This window comes from Schistosoma haematobium, chromosome 1 (assembly GCF_000699445.3).
Source record: "Schistosoma haematobium chromosome 1, whole genome shotgun sequence".
Classification (NCBI taxonomy): domain Eukaryota; kingdom Metazoa; phylum Platyhelminthes; class Trematoda; order Strigeidida; family Schistosomatidae; genus Schistosoma; species Schistosoma haematobium.
In genome coordinates this window covers 11,381,289-11,401,432 of record NC_067196.1, presented here as the reverse complement: position 1 = coordinate 11,401,432, position 20,144 = coordinate 11,381,289, and the positions used below count along the sequence as shown (strand labels likewise).

General features: G+C 31.1%; 1 protein-coding gene across 1 annotated transcript in view; it reads left to right on the top strand.

The window, feature by feature from the left end:
• The first annotated feature begins 397 nt into the window (after window positions 1–397).
• Window positions 398–20,144, top strand: part of BCL11B (B-cell CLL lymphoma 11B (zinc finger protein)) — a 54,662-nt gene continuing 34,915 nt past the window's right edge. The window contains exon 1 of the mRNA XM_012941247.2: window positions 398–608. The gene's annotated coding sequence lies outside the window, so the exon portion shown is untranslated. The remainder of the gene's footprint in view (window positions 609–20,144) is intronic.

Below are 20,144 nucleotides of genomic sequence, written 5' to 3'. Positions count from 1 at the left end.
GTCTGGACTATTTTCGTTCGAAGATTAATAAAATAGAAGGGAGATGAAGGTGGAGTTGTGTGTTACATTTCATAAAGAGAGAGACATATAATTGGTATGATCGATTCATTCTAATAGTTGACCAGTGTTTTGCGCGTATCGATCCAATATTAACTAGATTATAGTTCGTCTACATGATTGACGATGGTCAGAGAAATTCATGATCTTTCTGTATTCTGAATAAATAAAAATAAATAAACTTCGATTTGCTCCCCTTCTACTCGTCATAAACTAAAACTAGCCTTCTATCAATTTTTATGTAGATCAAGTTGTATGTATGTTTTACGGGCTTTTAAAGTCCAGGATAGAAGTGAAAATCTTTATTATGGTCGTTATGGTATTTCATTGAGTGGGTGTTCCAACTGGAATATTTAGATACAAGCAAATTAATCAAAGAATATATATATTTGAAGAACAAGAGAAATAAAAAACTATTCATTTATAAACTGTACATTCAGCACAAACATTATTTAACGAACTGTACAAATTCATAATATCAGAAAAGTATTTCACTACGTATTCGACAAGCTACATTGTTTCCATAGAAGTCATACTAAAGAATAATTCATGTAAGTCTTCTTTTTCTTTAAATGATTTTATTTATCATTACTATCAATTATATGTTCAGTGAGTATTTCAAATGTAACACATTGTGATAAGAACTTCGGCTTATTTAGCACCGATTTTTGGGTCGTAATATACTTTATTACACTCAACGACAGCTGACAGTTCAGCTTGAATTTTGAAATGGATTATAACTATTTCTTTAAATTGCACGAATTTATGCCATTGACACGTATAGTACATATATACAGAAAATAGAATAATCTGTTATAGTATTTGTATAGTTGGAAAATAGATATCTTAGAAGCTTGTACAAGGCTAAAGAATTGATCACAACCACAGTATCGATTGGGTCCAAATGTATACTTTAATAAATAATAAAATGAAATCCATAGAAATAATTAAAATACATACCATACTTTTAAACAATACACTTACAGCAAATTGAATTATAAAAGTAGGCGGGTGTAAGCACATAAGATAGAGTGAGAGATTTATGTTTCTATGTTCACCTACTAATCATCAAACAATTAAAACGTTAAAAAACCAAATTACACAATTAAACTATAAGTTGTTAAGTTTTCTATTAACTATATTACGATTAAACAATTCAATTGTAATTCATTAGTTAATAAAGTAGCTCATTAGATAGTTATAAGTAGTCGATAGGAGACTATGGACTTGATTTTATGTGTTGAACAATACTTCCTATCAAGCCATACCTGTAATCGATGATATTACAAACCGTGTTAGTTAGCTTCATAGTTCGAGATATTAATACTTAGTTATTTGAACTTCGAATGACTTACTATAGAATTGAGTTAGTTACATTGATTCACTATTACCTACTAATTTCAACGATGTAACATAAAAATGCAATAATCTGTAACTCACATTTACTTAGTCAGAAAATTAAATTTCATCTACTGGAAGTAGTTATGTTTAGTTCAGAAATTTTTTAAAATCTACATTATCAATCTTACTTAATTACTTACGCCTGTTACTCCTCGTGGAGGAGCATAGGCCGCTCACCAGTATTCTCCATCTAACCCTGTTCTGGGAAATTCTTTCCAGCTCCTTCCAGTTGTTATTCATCCTTTTCATATCTGATTCTATTTCCCGACGTAATGTCTTCTTTGGCGTTCCTCTTTTCCGCTTCCCTTCAGGATTCCAAGTTAGAGTTGCCTCGTGATGTAGTTTGATGATTTGCGTAATGTATATCCTATCCATTTCCATCGTCTTTTCCTAATTTCTTATTCAGTTGGAAGCTCGTTTGTTCTCTCCCAGAGAAGGCTGTTACTGATGATATCCGGCCATGAATAAAAATGTACCATACTGTCTAAGTATTAAACATTTCCTAATGTTCATTAATGATTATTCAACAGAAAAAAATCTTTTCCTTATTGAAATATCATTAGCTATGCCTTAAAGAACGTGTTAAAAGGAAAACAAATATTATAAAGAGTAGTGAAATATAAGGTATCCAGATGAAGATTTATTACTTAGGTTTTAAAAAAAGGTTCCATTAACTTGTCTAAATCTTGTTTAGTGACCTGTTGGCTCCTTGGATGTTATTTAAGAAGCAACTGAAATTTACATTTAGCAGTTTTAAATTACTGTAACTAAAGGCTAGTGATACCAATACTTTCATTCTCAATAATGCTCAAAATCGTTTGCAATGGCGCAAGTGCATCCACTCTTTGTGCTCTCCCAAATTCTAGTTTTCTGAATTCTTCATGTCCTTTATTTTCTTTCCAAATATATTTCACTGTATTATACTCCTTGAATAACATCTTCAAACCCTAATCTTTCTGATTACTGCTTATACTTTTATTACCTCTACCACTACGGAATTTGAGTCGACAACTGCATCTCTTTGCTAATGTGGTATGGCAACTCGAACTGATGTACGTACGTACGAGGTTCTACGTTGTTACTGACTGACTGACTGAATGCTCTTCCAATGAGCAAAATAAATAACATAATAATATTTTAAGTTTCATATAACCAATTCCCTTTGATTGTATAATCACTGAAAGGCAAGAAGCACTGAACGTTCGATAAGTCACTGAAGTACTCAATAGTCATTTTATAATTTGTCAGTATCAAAATTAATATCAGTTTATCACTATGTATATGTTCTATATGCTACGTTAATATAAGTGATCGACTGCGTTGAGTGACTGTCTGCATATAACATAACAGCCTTAAGTTTTCAATACATTTCTTAATTACTATTTGAATACTTTAATTAAAATATCTAATATAAAACGAAGATTGATAGAAAATGATATTCACTCTGAAAGCATATCAAAAACCTCTTGATAATGATGATTTCTAGAATCCTCTTTGTAATGATTATCATCATTATGAAACTATACTAATCATTTTATAATAATTTAATAATTGAGATTATGAGCCAATTGAAGCTAGGCAACCATGGGAAACCGATAGGCCCTGTGTTGATGCACACTGCTGAGGAGTCCCACAATAGGGGGAAACGACCGTCCAGTGCTTTCAGGTTTTCAATGGTGGTCTAGTTTCAATTGACTCATGATTGTATGTGAAAGGAAGTTAGTGCCATTAATAATAGAGAGATTTATAATTTTTATTATTTTTTAATACACCAAGAATATCAGGTCATATAGATTGGCCACTTGGAAAAGAAAACACATCTGTACTTCGTACAAAATCAAACTTTTTGGTCGTCAGAGTATAAAACATTTTGTAACTGTACGGTAAATAGTTACATTTGTATCGAAAAGTCTTTGTTATCAAAGGGATTTATGCAAAATTTGATGAAATAACGTTATAATTACTATTATTATTATTATTATTATTATTACCAAGGTATTGAACTATCCTGTTGTCGATATTCAGGACTGAATTTTGATTAATCGGTTTCCGTACATATGTATTCTGTGTAGATGGTCTTTAAATAATCATTTTGTCACAATTTACCTAGAGTTAATGTGAATATCAACAATGGAATATTAGTACATACAACAGATGACTTCAGAATATAACAAAACGTCTGTCTCGAACTTCACTGTTAACCAAAAAACCATCTATTCTAAACATATTGTAAGTAGTGTATTGTTCACATAACGGTTCTATAAGTTAAATGGTACGTCTAGATAACATGAAGTATGGTGCTCTGAAAACTTGTATTTAATCCAAGCTAATTACTTTTTTTAATTTGTGATTTCTTTAAATTGATCTCATCATGAATTACTGCTCTCTAGTTAACTTCATTTTGTTTATTTCTAAAGAAACATCTCTAAGAACCTTGACAATATTAGTCTTAATAATTATTATTCATACTTCAACTAATAACCGTGTTCTAGGATAATTTCACAGGATTCTAGTGGAAATTACTGACTTTATTGAAGTCAATCAAGTCATGAATATTTCATTAACTTATCAGTGAGATTTTATAAGCACTACGTAATAATGTGAATATAACTATATTTAAAATTACAGACTATTGGACTCCATCTCAATTTTACAGAAATATGCTACTCACATAAATACTTGAAAAAACCGTGTTTTATATAATCACTTTTGTGAATTTCAGGACTAAAATGATTCACCTGTTCAGTGTTCTTTGATTTTGACTAGTTTCTAACTAATGTTATTTTGTGATTAAAAAGAAAAGAGTAACCTCAAAAAACTGTTTCTACCTCACAGTTTAACTTAACGAAAATGAAAATATTTAGAGAATACAATGAATTATTTATTTATTATCAATGGCTTTATTCAATGTTATAATTTTGGTACAGTATAGAATTTTCAACACAATGTATTTCAACAAGTTTCCGTTTCCTACTTCTTGATCGATATTGACAATCAATATTGAATGATATTATCATTTCAGAAATCGATATCTGAATAATATTCATTCTTTTCCATTCATATTGTCAACCATTACGATATCTTCAAATGTACATTTTTGTAATTTGTACAGCGAATGATCGTAAACTTTTCACAAACTCACTTGAATAGGTTATGCAATTGATTGATGAAATGATCTGTTAAAACAAACATTAAAATAGATAAGTTGGTGAAATATCTAGATGGCAGCAGAACAGGTAGCTCAGATATTTAAACAGGCGGCCTAATTTCATTACTTTCTCTTCAGTTACATACATATTATTAAGTTGAATATTTCGAATTATTAATGTAATATTGAATTCGAAAAGAAAAAAACTGAAGTACCCATCCACAATCCATAGGTTATTTTCAGGTGCTAATAAATTCAGGAATTCAGATCATAACGGGGTTTTTCATAATCATTTCAGTTAATGAATTTAGAATCATTTAAATAATTTTACTGTGCAGCAATGATAAAAAAAAAGAAAGCTAGGAGATTAAAAAATATAGGGAAAACAGACAGAATTGATTGGGATCTTGAACCGATTGATGTTAGACCACCATTGAAAACCTGGAAGCACTAAACGGTCGTTTCGTCCTCATACTGGATCCCTCAACAGTGTGCATCCACGATCCCGTCCTACGGAATTCGAACCCAGGACCTCTTGGTCTCGCGTGCCAACGCTTAATTTCTAGATCATTGAGTCGGTATCCAACGTTTTTGTATTCACTTTGTTTTAAGTTTGTCAGGTGAACCACAATGAATGAGATATCTCAGATATTTGATTAGCATAACCCACAAGTCAATTATTCAGTGATATATATAAAATATTCGTTTCATATCAGTTGAGATGTTAATTCATTTGTCAAGATTGAATTAAAAAGGTTTTCTATGGATTATCACAAAGATAAACTTTTCAAAATAAAGTTACATTTTAAAGAAATATGTACAATATTTGTAACACATAGTTATTATTAGCCATAGGCAATTTGGAATTCTATTTTGTTTTCACTCTGTTTATTAATTATCTAACTAGTTTTAATAATGTGAAGCATATTCTGAAATTATGTGTGTGTGTGTGTGTAAGATAGAGAGAAAGAGATTTTGTTTCTTTTTCAACTGTATATTACTCAAGAATCATGGTATTCTATCGATATCTTTAAAAACTAATTAGCTAAGATATTGAATAATACTGAATAGATTAATGATAATATCACAGATTGTGAAACTTGATGAGGTTGATTCAGTTATCATAGAAAGTATCAATTGCTTCAGGATTGGTATAATGTTAGTTTGCATGAAATCTACTTTCGAGTTTTACTCTCAATGACCTATACTTACTTACTTACTTACGCCTGTTACTCCTAATGGAGCATAGGCCGCCGACCAGCATTCTTTAAACCAATCTGTCCTGGGCCTTCCTTTCTAATTCCATCCAATTCTTGTTCATTTTCAATGACCTACTTTATAAGATGTCAAATCAACTAAACTAGTAACTATATTTCAGTTAGATCGATAGAGTTTGATCAATGTTAAAAATTAGATAAAAATAATATCAGTTATCATTGACGGATCAATCAATGTATCTACTTATTAACTATTATGTAGTAATTAGTTTCATGTTCGTTCAATCATTATTAACAATCGGATTATATTGATCAAAGTGTTATATGATTACTAAGCTAGAAGGTTCAGTATTTCAATGGACTCTGTTCAAGATTTTAGTTAATTGAAAGTGGTTAACGAATAGTTCTGTTAACTTAAGTTTCATGTTAATTAATCGACTCTAGTTAGTAAGATGTGTCTGTAATATTGTATAATGAATTGTAATGTAATTTTCTTTGAATTCCTCATACATTGTAATTATCATCTATAAACTGTATCAGTATGTATAAATTCAAGCCCATTCTAGTTGGAGAGTGTCTAACGTTGAAGAGAATTAACAAATTAAAAACACAGCTACCTATTGCTACCAAGCTTTTCATGACATTGTGTCCGATTTCAATCAGCAAATAAAAATCAACATGACCATCATTTTCTCAAAGCGCATTTATTACCATTAAACTTCGTGCTTTATTTTAATTAATTAATGTTAGACACTATCACCATTGGATGCCGGCTCAGTGGTCTAGTAGGTTAGGCGTTCGCGCGCGAGACCGAAAGCTTTGAGTTCGAATCCCGGGAGCGGGATAGTGGATGTGCACTACTGAGGAGTCCCATGATAGGATTAAACGGCCGTCCAGTGCTTCCAGGTTTCCAAAGGTGGTTTAACATCAATCGGTTCATGATCTCAATCGAAAACTTAATAATCTCCATAACCCATATACTATTAATTAATTATGTTGGTTATTCAAGTATATGCATACAACTTATCGGAAATCTTATCACTTAAACACTCAATCATATTGATTTGTAAACTTTCCTTCTCAACAGTCCTTTGAAAAAAAAGAAAGGTGATTACCACAAAATTTATATTTCAACTAGCTTAGGCTATATAAATATATAGTTGAACCGAAACATTAAAGACAGTCACAAGTTAGTGCAAGGAGCTGCTAATTCACAATCTAAATGATTATATAGTGGAAATTTTATTGTAATTTTATATAACTTTTTTTGATGGAATTTATTCCCTACCATGAGCACGTAATTAGGAGTAAAGCAGGTATCATTATCATTATTAATTACTTATGGTATCAAGGAATTGTATGATCTGAAAAACTTTTATTGATGAGTACTAGTTTCAAACTTGTCAGTAATCTACACTATCAATCCACAATTGTATAAAGAAACTTTAGATATTTCATTGATAACGACAATTTAAAGCCAATGAGTTGCAGTAAAATGGTTTACACTTACAACTCCTGTCAATTTAAAATAGTAAACGTTATAAGTAAGCTCCTTTTCCACACTTGATTCGGTTACATTTACAGATTATTGTTTTATTATAAGTCATTTTAAAAAATTTATGCATTGAATATATTTAATGGTGAAGAATATTTGTAGTTCAAGTAGATGATTTTGATCTGAAGTTTATACTGATGATATTGTTCAGAATAAAGATGAAAGCTCCATGACTAAACCATCCAACTCACAGAAAACGAAACTTCATCGAAATACTTTTTTAAATCTAGAAATCTCTTCCATAACTTCTTCCCGGAAAAGTGAAAATTTATATCAGAATAGGATTGTGGAGATTATTAATTTCTCAACTGAGATCATGAACCGATTGATGTTAGACCACCAGCGAAAACCTGAAAGCACTGGACGGCCGTTTCGTCTCCTCAGCAGTGCACTGACATCAATCGGTTCATGATCTCAATCAATAACTTAATAATCTCCACAACCTTATTCTGATAATTACCATGTTCTCACTAGTGACTAGCTTCATGAGGGAATTCTCGGAGTTCTAGTGAGAAGTCGTGACCAGTGGAGCTAATCTATATCAGGTAGAGACAGATATCTACCTCAGTACAATGGAAGGTGGTTGCGCGATATCGTGGATTGGTTGAGATTAGATATTAACACTGTTGGATGCCGGCTCCGTGGTCTAGTAGGTTAAGATTGCGTGCATTAGACTGAAGGCCCTGGGTTTGAATCCCTCTAGCGAGATCGTGAATGTGCACTGCTGTCGGGTCCCACAATAGGACGAAACGGTCGTCCAGTGCTTCCAAGTTTTCACTGGTAGTCTAAAATGATCTCAATCAATGAAAATTTATATAACAAAATAAAACACTTCCTTTAGAACTCTATAACTTTTTATTAGTTGTCTAAATGATTCCTTCAATCATATGAAAAATCATCCTCTAATATCTATTCATTATTCTATATAATGAACTATAGAAATTATAACAAATATATCTTGTTTCCTAGATAACTCAACCCTGACATTTTTCTAACAGAGTATATAAATAAATTCCAACTAACTTGTGTACTGGTTCCTTTATTTTTTAATTATTATTCTAAATGATTTTTTGTTTGCTTGTTTGTTTGATTGGTTGGTTGGTTGGTTGGTTGTAACACATTGTAACTTGTCAACATCATGGTCACGTGTTTTCAAATGTTGTACAAATAGAAATATTTCTATCATTTAAATAAGATTGATAGCTAGAGGCATTTACTGGTAGCTGGGATAATAATAATAATGATAATAATAATATCATGTATTCATCTAATACATAGGATACAAACAAATAGATCTTTTACAAAGAAATCTTTTAACTAATATATATTGTTGACTAAAAACCAATAAATAGAATGAAATGCAACTTTATTCAAATGATGTATTCTAGAAAAGTACAAAGTTAGTTTTATTAACAATACTATGCTTTATTTGGGCGATTTATGCTCCTCCACGAAGGGTAACAGGCGTAAGTAAGTAGTAATAAACTATGCTTCATTGTAAATGATAGTATTTTTTGTATGAAATGGACTATTAAAGTGCACTGATAGTGACTAATTATCAATATGGAGTCATCGAGATTATTGGATTTCATTCAATTTTTAAAGTGATGTAAGCTGAGACTATCATTGGAAACCTGGAAGCATTAGAATGCCGTTTCGTCTTTGAATGGGACTTTTTAGCTGTGATAAGCCGTGACCAGTGCAGCTAAATTGAATGAAATGAAAGATGGTGGTGAAATGTTATGGATTGATTGAAGTTGTACACTTAGCATCTAGAATACTCCTACTAATTGAACTGATATATCTTTATGCTAATCGGAATCTTAACTACAAATTAATTATTACAGCCAATAATAGAAGGTTCCAGTGAATAAGATTATTTATTGAAGTTGAATTTTATCAAAAAGTAACATCTAAAGAACCAAAGTAAACTGGTTACTTGTTTCTTAGTGATTTGAAATAGAGAGTTGAATGGTGATTAAGCTCAGAATATTGCGAACGCGTGAAGAGTTAGAAACATTTAGATTATTCAATTAGAAATCAACGGTTTCTGTGTTCAACCTCAGTCAATTTATAATATGGTGACATCCTCAAACAACACCGTTATTGAGTTGACTGATTATTAACAATATGGATGACTTTTAAAAAAAATTATTCCTACCCTTTAGAATTTTAATTCCATGTTAAATTGCTAATGTACATTACTGAGGTGTTTTAAAACGAATGGAAATAATTGTTCAGTGTTCCCTATTTTTCAAAACTTCTATGGATGGTTAATCCAAAATCTGATGTTAATCTATGAAATTGTTGACTGCTGGCTTAAGGCAGGTTCGTGGATTCATACTACCTAGTTGGAGGCTACGTGGTAACCACGTTGACTCAGTGTTAGCCAGAATGGCTCAAACATATTTACTCGTTATTTTTTCCAAAACAATGAGTTGCAGTATTTTTTTAAAAACTTAAATGTATGCCTTCTTTCCATTTCCATTCCATAAAATACATCTTTAACAGTCTATCCAAACTATATATAATTTTCTTCATTGTTACTAATCTGAACATGTTACTTTCATTAAGGTTGATTACCTCTATAGTAACTTTTTTTTAAAAACTTAGTGACTTCTTTTTTCCTAACACCCCATATCAGATTATAAATTTCTACCGGCATATAAATTACAGATCTTTACACACTTAACTACTTATTTCAGTCACAATGTTTTTTATTGATTAATTACTATATTCCGCATAAAAAAAATACAAAAGAGTATTCAGTTGTGGACACACTTCAATCTTAACAACTTTTCAATCATAAGAAATTCGTTGCTATAGTCGACAGTCTTTTGGATTAATTACACGACTTATAATATATAACTTTACATCTGTCAATCATATTCATACAAACATTAAACAACTAACTAAAATGTATATACAAATAAGTAATGGTATTAATTATTAGTGTAAATCTCTAATCTGTGTATTTTACATATGTAAACTAGATGAAAAGCTATGTAGAATGATGTGGTGTTTATAAGATGCACATGCCGATTAATTATTGATACATACATATATATATATATATATCACATCGAAGTACTTGGGATAATAAAACTCCGTTTTAAGTGTCAATAAGCCAAACTACAAATATCTTCATTGATTTGCATTTTGTTGCATTACAGATTTTCATTTTGTTCTAACACACAGAAGTAATAAATCTTACAATACACTGACGTAGAGACCGTTTTAACACAATAAGTTAAGGGATTATCATTATTACTGTTATTAGTATTATTAACTTAAATGACTAATCTTCTTCATGTAAAATTATAAATATTAATGAAAGATTTCTGTAGAGAGATTGATTTATGGGTAGCATTCATAACAAATTGAATTGAGTGTTCTTATATTAGGATGAAACAAATATCTAGTTATTCTTGGTTTTAAATACTATCACAACTGAAGTAAATCCGTGAAGAACACTACACAATATATAATCTAGATTTCATTAAGAGCTGCTAGCCGTTCGTCGACTGAGTCACATGATCCTTTCATCAAATCGATCAATACAAAGAGTAAAAGTATTTATGATGCCACTTATGAAATAGATTGTAGATGTAAATTAATGAAAAGTTTAAAACGGTAACGAAAGCTTCAAATTTCCAGTATGTAATCAGATAATTTCTGCATAAAAAAAGAGATTCCATACATAATCTCGTTTTCAATTTTTGGACCTATTACTTTACTCAGAAGAAACAAACCAATCGATTTACCACATTGATTAAGTTTATACTTACACACCGTATTATTCTGGTTGAGTGGTTGACAGATTAGGTGTTCGCTCATGAGACCGAAAGTTTGGGCTTAGATCCTCTGTTGTAAGGTCGTGGATAAGCACTGCTGAAGAGTCCCATACATGGAGGAAACAGCTATATTTTCAGTTCTTCCTGATTTTCAATGGTTTTCTAGCTTATATCGGTTCATGATATCGATACAATTTGACAAGCTCCATAACGCACATACTTATTGACTGCATAGTCTTGATGGAAAAAGGCAATCCACACCATTCTTGTAAATGACGTAACTTTTTAGGAATGTATTATATTTTTAAATTACATAATCCACCTCGAAATATCCAGAAAGTTATTTAATTAATCGTAAGGATTTGTAAATTTAAACAAGTTAGCTGTGAAATTCAACCGGTATAAAAATTATTGTCCCTTGATCATATAATATTAACGATAATGATTACCAACCTTCTAATCAATGCTGAATTACATCAGTTTTACCTTACCGCGAAAGAAACCAAATTCCTTAGTTGTTTCGTAACAAAATAACCTATGGTTCCCATACTATAAACTCTATCTGTGTTGTTGCATTGCAGCGTTACTCGTATCGATATAATTGCAGTGTTTCTGAAAGATACTATAAGTGTCTGTCAAGTTTTAGCACAACCGTTTTTTCAGCGTCCAATATGTGTGTGGCATCAAGCATTTCTGGACGTTTTTCCGTTTGTTTATTGAATTAGTACTTCAGATAAAAACATAATTTTCAATGAAGATTTCATTTCAACCTCTAACTTTCATTTTATTTGAGTTTTTCATCCATCAAAGTCGAGATACACTGCAGTTACAGATAGTTTTAAATGATTGAAATGAAATCCTCAGTAAAAACTATACTCTTACATTCAGTACTTACATACTAGATGGATGGAAGAAAATGTTCGAAAAGGTTAAATATTATACTTCTATCGAATACAGTAAAAAAGGATATTATCAGTATGGGATTGTGGAGATTATTAAGTTTTTGACTGAGATCATGAACCGATCGATGTTAGACCACCAATGAAAACCTGGAAGTACTGGATGGTTGTTTCATCCTATTATGGGACTTCTCAGCAGTGCACATCCACAATCCCGCTCGCGTGATTCAAACCCAAGACCTTCGATTTCGAGCGCGAACGCTTAGGATAGTTAACCTCACTCTCTTTTGGGTCAACACAAATCATTCATTGTACTACGATCTTTATATTGCTGAATTAAAAAAAGCCTGTAATAAATGATTTTCATTGAAAACTTTTTTTAAAATCATCCTGGTGAATATCAGCACTTAGTAAATGAGTTTTATTCGTTCATTATTGTGTTCAAACTGATTAAGCCCTAGTTACATGAAATTCAAGCTTTATAATTTAATGAATTCTAGAATACAGTTGATGTATGTATGTATCTCTTTAAATGAATTTTCTATAATAAAAAACACAACATACCACTTAGTCTTTCAATATGTTTTTCATTATTTATCCTTATGACTGTTTTAAATAGTTCATTTATAATCAAAACAAATTTCTATGTTACCTGTAAAAAAAACAACATACATTGTAAGCATACTCGCACGCACACGCACACGCGCACACATGCATACAAATAAATAAATATACTCACAATGAAATAAATTAGACTGTCTTACACAAGCACAATTACTGACTAACTAGTTGGAATTAAGTTTTGAATAGTGATATAAGACCACAAAATCACGTTATTTACCAATACAAAACGGACACATATATATGTATATATTGCCAAGTTCCATTTGGTTGTTACCATGCCATTATTACTCAACAAGTTAGTTAATTTTAAAATAAGAAAAATTATTTTTTTCCCCTCTATTAGTAGTGAAGAAAAACATATAAAATTAGGTCAAAAATTAAATAATAATAATAATTATCATAGAAAAAAAATCAATCGAGAAAGAATAACAAACCGTCGTTGTGTTGAGTTTTTTTAATCTAAACATTTTATACCATGTAAGTGTATACTGGTATGTTTTATGGCGACAGTATTCAGTGACTATATATATATATACATGACTATGTATAATTGTTTACTCAGTTTGTTATCATTATTATTGCTACTACTACTACTCTTACCGTTATTGTTCATCACATGATTTGTAGTTATGGTATTTATCATTATTATTTTAAGAAAATCGGTTAAGCCAACTTGACAAAGGAGAGAAATTCATGTTTGTAAGTTATATTCGAAGTTGATTGTCTAGAATAATTATACCTTAGATGATTGCTCTGTAAAAGTTTACTGTACTGATGATCTTGGATAACTTGTTAGTCAATCAGGGAATGCTGTCTAATTATAAAATAGTTAATAATGTAAAGTAATAACGGTTTCAATTTGAATAATTGATCTTCATATGTTAGATTAACCCTCGTAGTAAATAAAAGAAGTCTAGTTTGTATACATATATACACACATATATACATATTGGGAGTTGGGCTAGTGTTGTGAGTTACAGTTATCACCTTATAGAGTTTTCGTCACAAACTGACTTCAATTATAAAACAAAACGGTTAAGGTTAGGTATCAACAGTTAGACTGGAATTTTGACTTAGATTTAGAAATAAGAGTTAGGATTTTCAACGTGAACTGACATCAGCCAGAATGTAATGCTTTGCTACATTCCTATTTACAAACTTGGGAAACTTGGTGTTAACATTTAGAGTGAGAGCAAGAAAAGTAGAATATTGTCTAACTTCACCAAACAATCTTGATTACCTCCTTATGAGGAGGTATGTTATGTAATTTAGCTTAAGCATAATCAAAAATTCACTTTTTAATTGGATAACAGATATTTTTATTGATTTTAAACAGTTTAGCAACCAAATATTGCCAATATTCTCGATGTCAATAATAACACACTAGTTACCTCTCACCCAAAATATATGGAGCCTTATCTTATTTCTGATTAGTTATCTCAAGCTCGTCAATATGCTTACCCCTTATTTTTATGAAATCAGATAGATCAGAAGTATGAAAGTACTTCATTAATATATAGAGGAACCAATTATCTCAAGATGCAAATGTGAAACATTGAATTGCAATTCAGTGGTTTAACTTTCAATCTTCCGAAGACGGCCATTACCAACTTCTACTGTGATATTGATATCTGAGAACAACCTTAATCTTCATAATTTTTATCCAGAGATCTATCACAATAAAACTTGACTAATACTAACCGAACACAAATATTCTTAGTGTAAGAAGTTTGAGGAGATTGTTGAACTTTACAGTACACATTAAAAACTGACTATAACTATTAGAAGCCAGAAAGCAATGGAAAGCGAATTTCATCTTATTATTAGATTTATTAACAGAGTACATTCCCTCCACTTCCAGGACCAATATGTCTCAAGACGAGCGCTTAAACTATAAACCACCTAGACATTTTTTAATATATCACTAACACAATCAAACATTATCGTCAGCGGGTTACACTTCCACTGCTACTGACTCGGTTGACCATACTACTCATTCTACAAAAATATCGATTTTGTATGAAAAGAACTGATAGTCAAACTATTTTACTGCTTATTAATTTGTTCCTCTTTTCAGTAGAAAAAAAAACACATTCCTCATTATTAATCTAGTTGCTGGCAATGGTATTATTGTATTTTCTCTTATTATTATTAATGGCTTATCTAATGACAGATTTCTATGACAGAAATGTAATGCAAACATGGTGATTAATACATATGTGAAAAAGACAGGTGATAGTACATGGAATAATAATCTTAACAAGAGAGAGAGGTTCCAAAAGATACCTTTTTCCGTTAATTTCATCGAAGAAGAAGAAATAGACCTAAAAAAGAAATTATCTCAAACCGAACAGGAAAATTCAATGAGAAGAAAACCTAACCCCATAGGAGACAATAAATAATTATTCTTATGTACATAAAGTGACATAGATATGTAGATATTAGATTATCGTTTTGTTAAATTCCTCTTCCTCCATCCTACTAACTCTTGATTACTCTCTGTCTATCCCTTCCAGACTACACACATACTCATATATACATATACGAATGTATTCACTACAGGTAATCATCCAAGTGAAATGTATACAAACACTGAGAAGGCAAAGAATTATTCAACTATATCATTTATTCGCTAAATTTTACTTTCCTTCTGATAATATTTGTTTGAGTATATGCGCGCGCGGATGTGTGTGTGTGGTTATTTTTATCAATGGTCTGAAAACTGAGCTTGTAGCCAAAATTTCTACTTGTCAGGATATTAAATCTGTCAAGAGTGACAATTGTCTATTGTTTCTTTGTTATTGTTTTTGTTGTTGTTGTCGTTAATGTCATCTAAGTAGATATTCTTTATCAGTTATTTTAATGATGTAAGAAGTATGTAAGTCATGCTAAAGTTATTTCTTTCAAGTCAGTTTAGTTTCATTATTTAACTATATTAGTTAGTCATTCAATTAATCATAAAGTATTGATTTAAGCAGTATATAGAGTGTATTACAATGATAATATGAATTATTATTATTATTATTATTATTATGAGAATTTGTTGGTTTATTCTATCAACAGAATTATATAACTTATCAATTAATCTCCGACTATCTTTTCCCCCCGCTAAGAAATAGTTTAAATAACTCCTGACATCAAGATTATCACTGTTACCATTATTATTATTATTATTATTATTATTATTATTATTATTATTATTATTAACAATAGAGAGTCATTTGAACTAATGAAGCATTGAGCAACTACTTCATATTCAAAGATAAGTCTATTCGATAACTTTCAGGCTTGTTCATCGTTACATGATCGTAGTATTTGTAGAAGTCATAAATGAGTAGTGGTCTAGTGGTTAAGTGTTCGCGCGCGAAACCAGTAGGTCCTGGGTTCGAATCTCACAGGGGGCGAGGTCGTGGATGCGCACTGCTGAGGAGTCCCACAATCGGACGAAACGCCCGTCCAGTGCTTCTAGGTTTTCCATGGTGGTCTAGCTTCAACTGACTCATGATCTTAACCATTGGAAGTCATAGATCTTAAGATTGCCACACATGGAATTAGTGTTTAACATACAATATTTTCGTTCAATTTGGTAACACCTTCAATATTGTACACCATTTAATTATGTGAGTTAATATAAGGTGGGTAATCTATATTACTGACTCAAGAGTTTTGAATACACTTTCATTTCCTCAGCTTAAATGAATATCTAACCACAAGTCAATCATAGTTAACGTGAGACCTGGCATGAATATCTGTCAGTTCAAGTTACCATACCTTAGATCAGCACACAGAGAGATATTGAAAAGTAAATTTAAAGAAACAACATATTCCCTTCAATGGAAATCTAAATATGAGATATATTATTCAATATAAGCAAATGAGATTGAAGAATATAAAATTAGAAAGGGTACTTAAATGAAGATTTGAAGGAAAACAAAGATTGAATGTCAAGGATCCATTAAGACCGACTTTTGTATATGCTACCCACCGTTTTCAAATATAGTCTATAACCATTAGATTTATCATGACTACGAAGCGTGTACCGATAGACATGGCTAGGTTCAAAAATCAATGATATCATGAACTGATGCGATATTTCAGTTTGCCTTCCTCTAACTTTTTTCCAACCTTTGAAAAAATTGCACTTCAACTGGTTAAAGATGCATAACCGAAATTATAAACCTCTAGAAAGATGTAGGCTTATAGGTCCCGACCGTTGTTGCTACCTTGATGTGGTGGTCGGGCTTGCCTATCGTGATGAAGCAACCGAGCTATACTGGCTGGGGCAACTGTTCCTCAAGGATCTACCATGTCAGACAGGTCGGTTGAAGAGCTGTAAGACTAAAATCAACAAACCCAAGGTCAGGAGGCGAAGTCGTACTGCTGACTGTACAGGAGTGTGACAGCAGTAAGGTGTTTCCTTCAGACAACCAGCATGACAGAGATGCTGCCTTCCCACAAGGAGGGGTGGGTTTAGAAAAGGTCGACCCTTATCGGCTTTTCAATCGACCTTTACTTTTTACTCGATCTGACCATATTCAATGTTGTAATAAAATAGCTCATTTAATGAAACAACTGTTTACTTGAGTTTGATCAAATAAACATAAATCCAAAGCAAAAACACCGACACTGAAACTATCAATCATAATAACAGTTAGAAATGATAGACATTTAAAATTATTTCATTAATTAATTGGTATATCGGATGAATTCATTGTTTTTATCGATTCTAAACCAATATCTTTCCCTATGTTTAAGGTGTGTTTGTTTGTTTTTGTATTTTTATATTAATGAGGTTTTTATACTGTACTTCCATGATTCTTTAAACATAGAAATATATCCAGATATACGTACATGTACGTGTCATATTAACCAATTATATAAAAGAAGATTGATTGATATTTAAATGATAATAATTGTATTACGAGTCTTTTAGTTGTTAACTAATCATAAGGACAATAATTATAGATGAAATAATGTGTAGTTATTCAGTTTATTTTGAAAATGATTTCCTTTTAACTAACAAGATAAAGAACTATCAACATTTGACGAAGTTCTGAAAATCATTATGAATTGATACTAATTGAAGAATTATTGAACGCTCTAAATTACTTCATACAGTTAGTTTACCATATATATAGTCCAGGACTGTTTAGTTATGAAGCGAATTAGCAATAAGACAATAGATCATTAATATTATCAAATAATGAACCTTTGCTGTTTTAACTTACTTACTTACTTACTTACTTACTTACTTACTTACGCCTGGAACCCCTGGTCGAGGAGCATAGGCCGCCAACCAATACTCTCCATACAACTCTGTTCTGCGCAATCTTTTGCAGTTGCTAATAATCTTTTCCATGTCTGCTTCCAATTCCCAAGGCAATGTGTTCTTTGATCTTCCTCTTTTTCATCATTTCCCTTCAGGATTCCAAGTTAGCGCTTGATTCATGATGTAGTTTGATAATTTCCGTAATGTATGTATGTATGTATGTTTTAATGTAAATTGGAATTGAATAGTATTATACACATCTACATCCATGACATGAATGTATACCTTCTTATAATTCAAAATGAAAATGAAACACATGTTCATGTTAAGCAATGGAATACACCCATTAAAACATTAAATAAAAAAGACTGATTCAGAGAAAAATTTCTCTTTTCGATGAATCCATCTTCAAAGTTGTACAATTGTAAACATGTTCAGTTCTTATTGATTTTCAAAAATGGACATAGTTAACTGTACAAATAGGTTATAATAGTTGTTTGATATCTTTTCTCTTACAATAACATAAAAAATTACTATGAAGAAGCTAAACCAATAAACGGAATTTCATTGACAGGAAATTTTTGATAAACAAAAGCATCCATTCTTTTCATGTTTTCTTAGTTTATATCACTAACTGACCTCGTTAGATAACTAATGGAAATCAGAAAGCACTAGATAGTTATTTCGTTCTAGTATGAAACCACTCATTAGTAAACATTCACAACTCCACTGGGATTCAAGTTCATGACACTCAAGTCTCGCATAAGACGTTTAACCTTCAATAGTGTACATATCTCTAATCAATTCTCTATGTATTGGTTCAACTAAACCTTAATTCTTGGAGAAAAATATATTAAGGAGGATACATTAAGTTATAAATCATCTATGTGTGTACTTTTTGTCATTTTGATCAGATCATACTCGAATGTCTGATCAGTTGAAGTTACTCAAAAAAATCATTGTCTACTATAATTACTTTTAAATTGTTTATTTCACAAAATCACGTCTTTTGCTAAAATTAACGACAATCAGTGGTCTAAGAAATTCCGATCATTTTTAAGCAGAGTTGTATACTGACTAACAGTGTAACTCAGGATTAGCGTTTCATCCTATTTATATGTGCATAAGCTGGACTCTAACTCAGTGCCTTTAGCCTCAAATTCCTAACATATTATCCACTTAGTTACTGAGTCCAAACAGCCACTGACTTGTGCGACCGGAGTGAATTATAATTCAGTTATAAGGGTTTGTAAAGTAAAAATAACCTATTGAATTTTAACTCAATGATCAAATGATGCCATACTTTTCTATAAAATGTAAAGGCTCAGAATGTTCTCCTGTGGAATTTATGATTCATTCTATTCATGAATAAATTCGAAAAAGCACAATGATTAAGTAAACGATGGATTTATTAGCAATGTTCTAACATCAATCGTGTCATGATCTTAAGCAACCCTTCATCCATTGTCTGAAGCAGATAACTGTTTCCACTTGAAACGGATTGGACTCCACCAGTCACAGTTTCTTACTGAAACTCCAGGAAATTCATCTTGAAGCTAATCACTACTGAGTACATGATTATTGTTAAAATGGGGATTGTGAAGATTGTAATAATCTTAATAGTTGAATTCATGAATCAATCTAATCTAGACCGACATTGAAAACCTGTAAGTGTTCATCAATTCAACTATTAAAATCACTACAATCTTCATTTCGACAATGTTCTAACTAATAAAAATCAATAATAAAAATTGAGTTTAAGCCTAAGTCTGATTCATGTCTATTCATTGGAAGATTATATAGTTGTAATGCTCTACATTATTTGTTTATCAAACAATCGACAAAGTATAAAATTTGACTATATTGTAAATGATCTATCAAGTATGTTTAATTAGTTCACTTGATGATTTGCTGTTCAGATTAGACCATTTCCTATAATATTACAAAGTATCTAACCTAATCTTTAAAGAAACAATGATAAAAAGTTTTTCTTACTCTATATGATTTCTTGGGAACAAATTGTAGAAAAACTCTACCTGGAGCCCCTCTGGGGCTATTGTCTATCCCAAGCTCGGATAAAGGAGGAACATTAGGTATGGGGTTAGCGACCCCATCCCGTAGAAAACAGACTCGCTAAAAAACGCTAACCAGTACGTAAGTAAGCAAACTGTAGGAAAGTT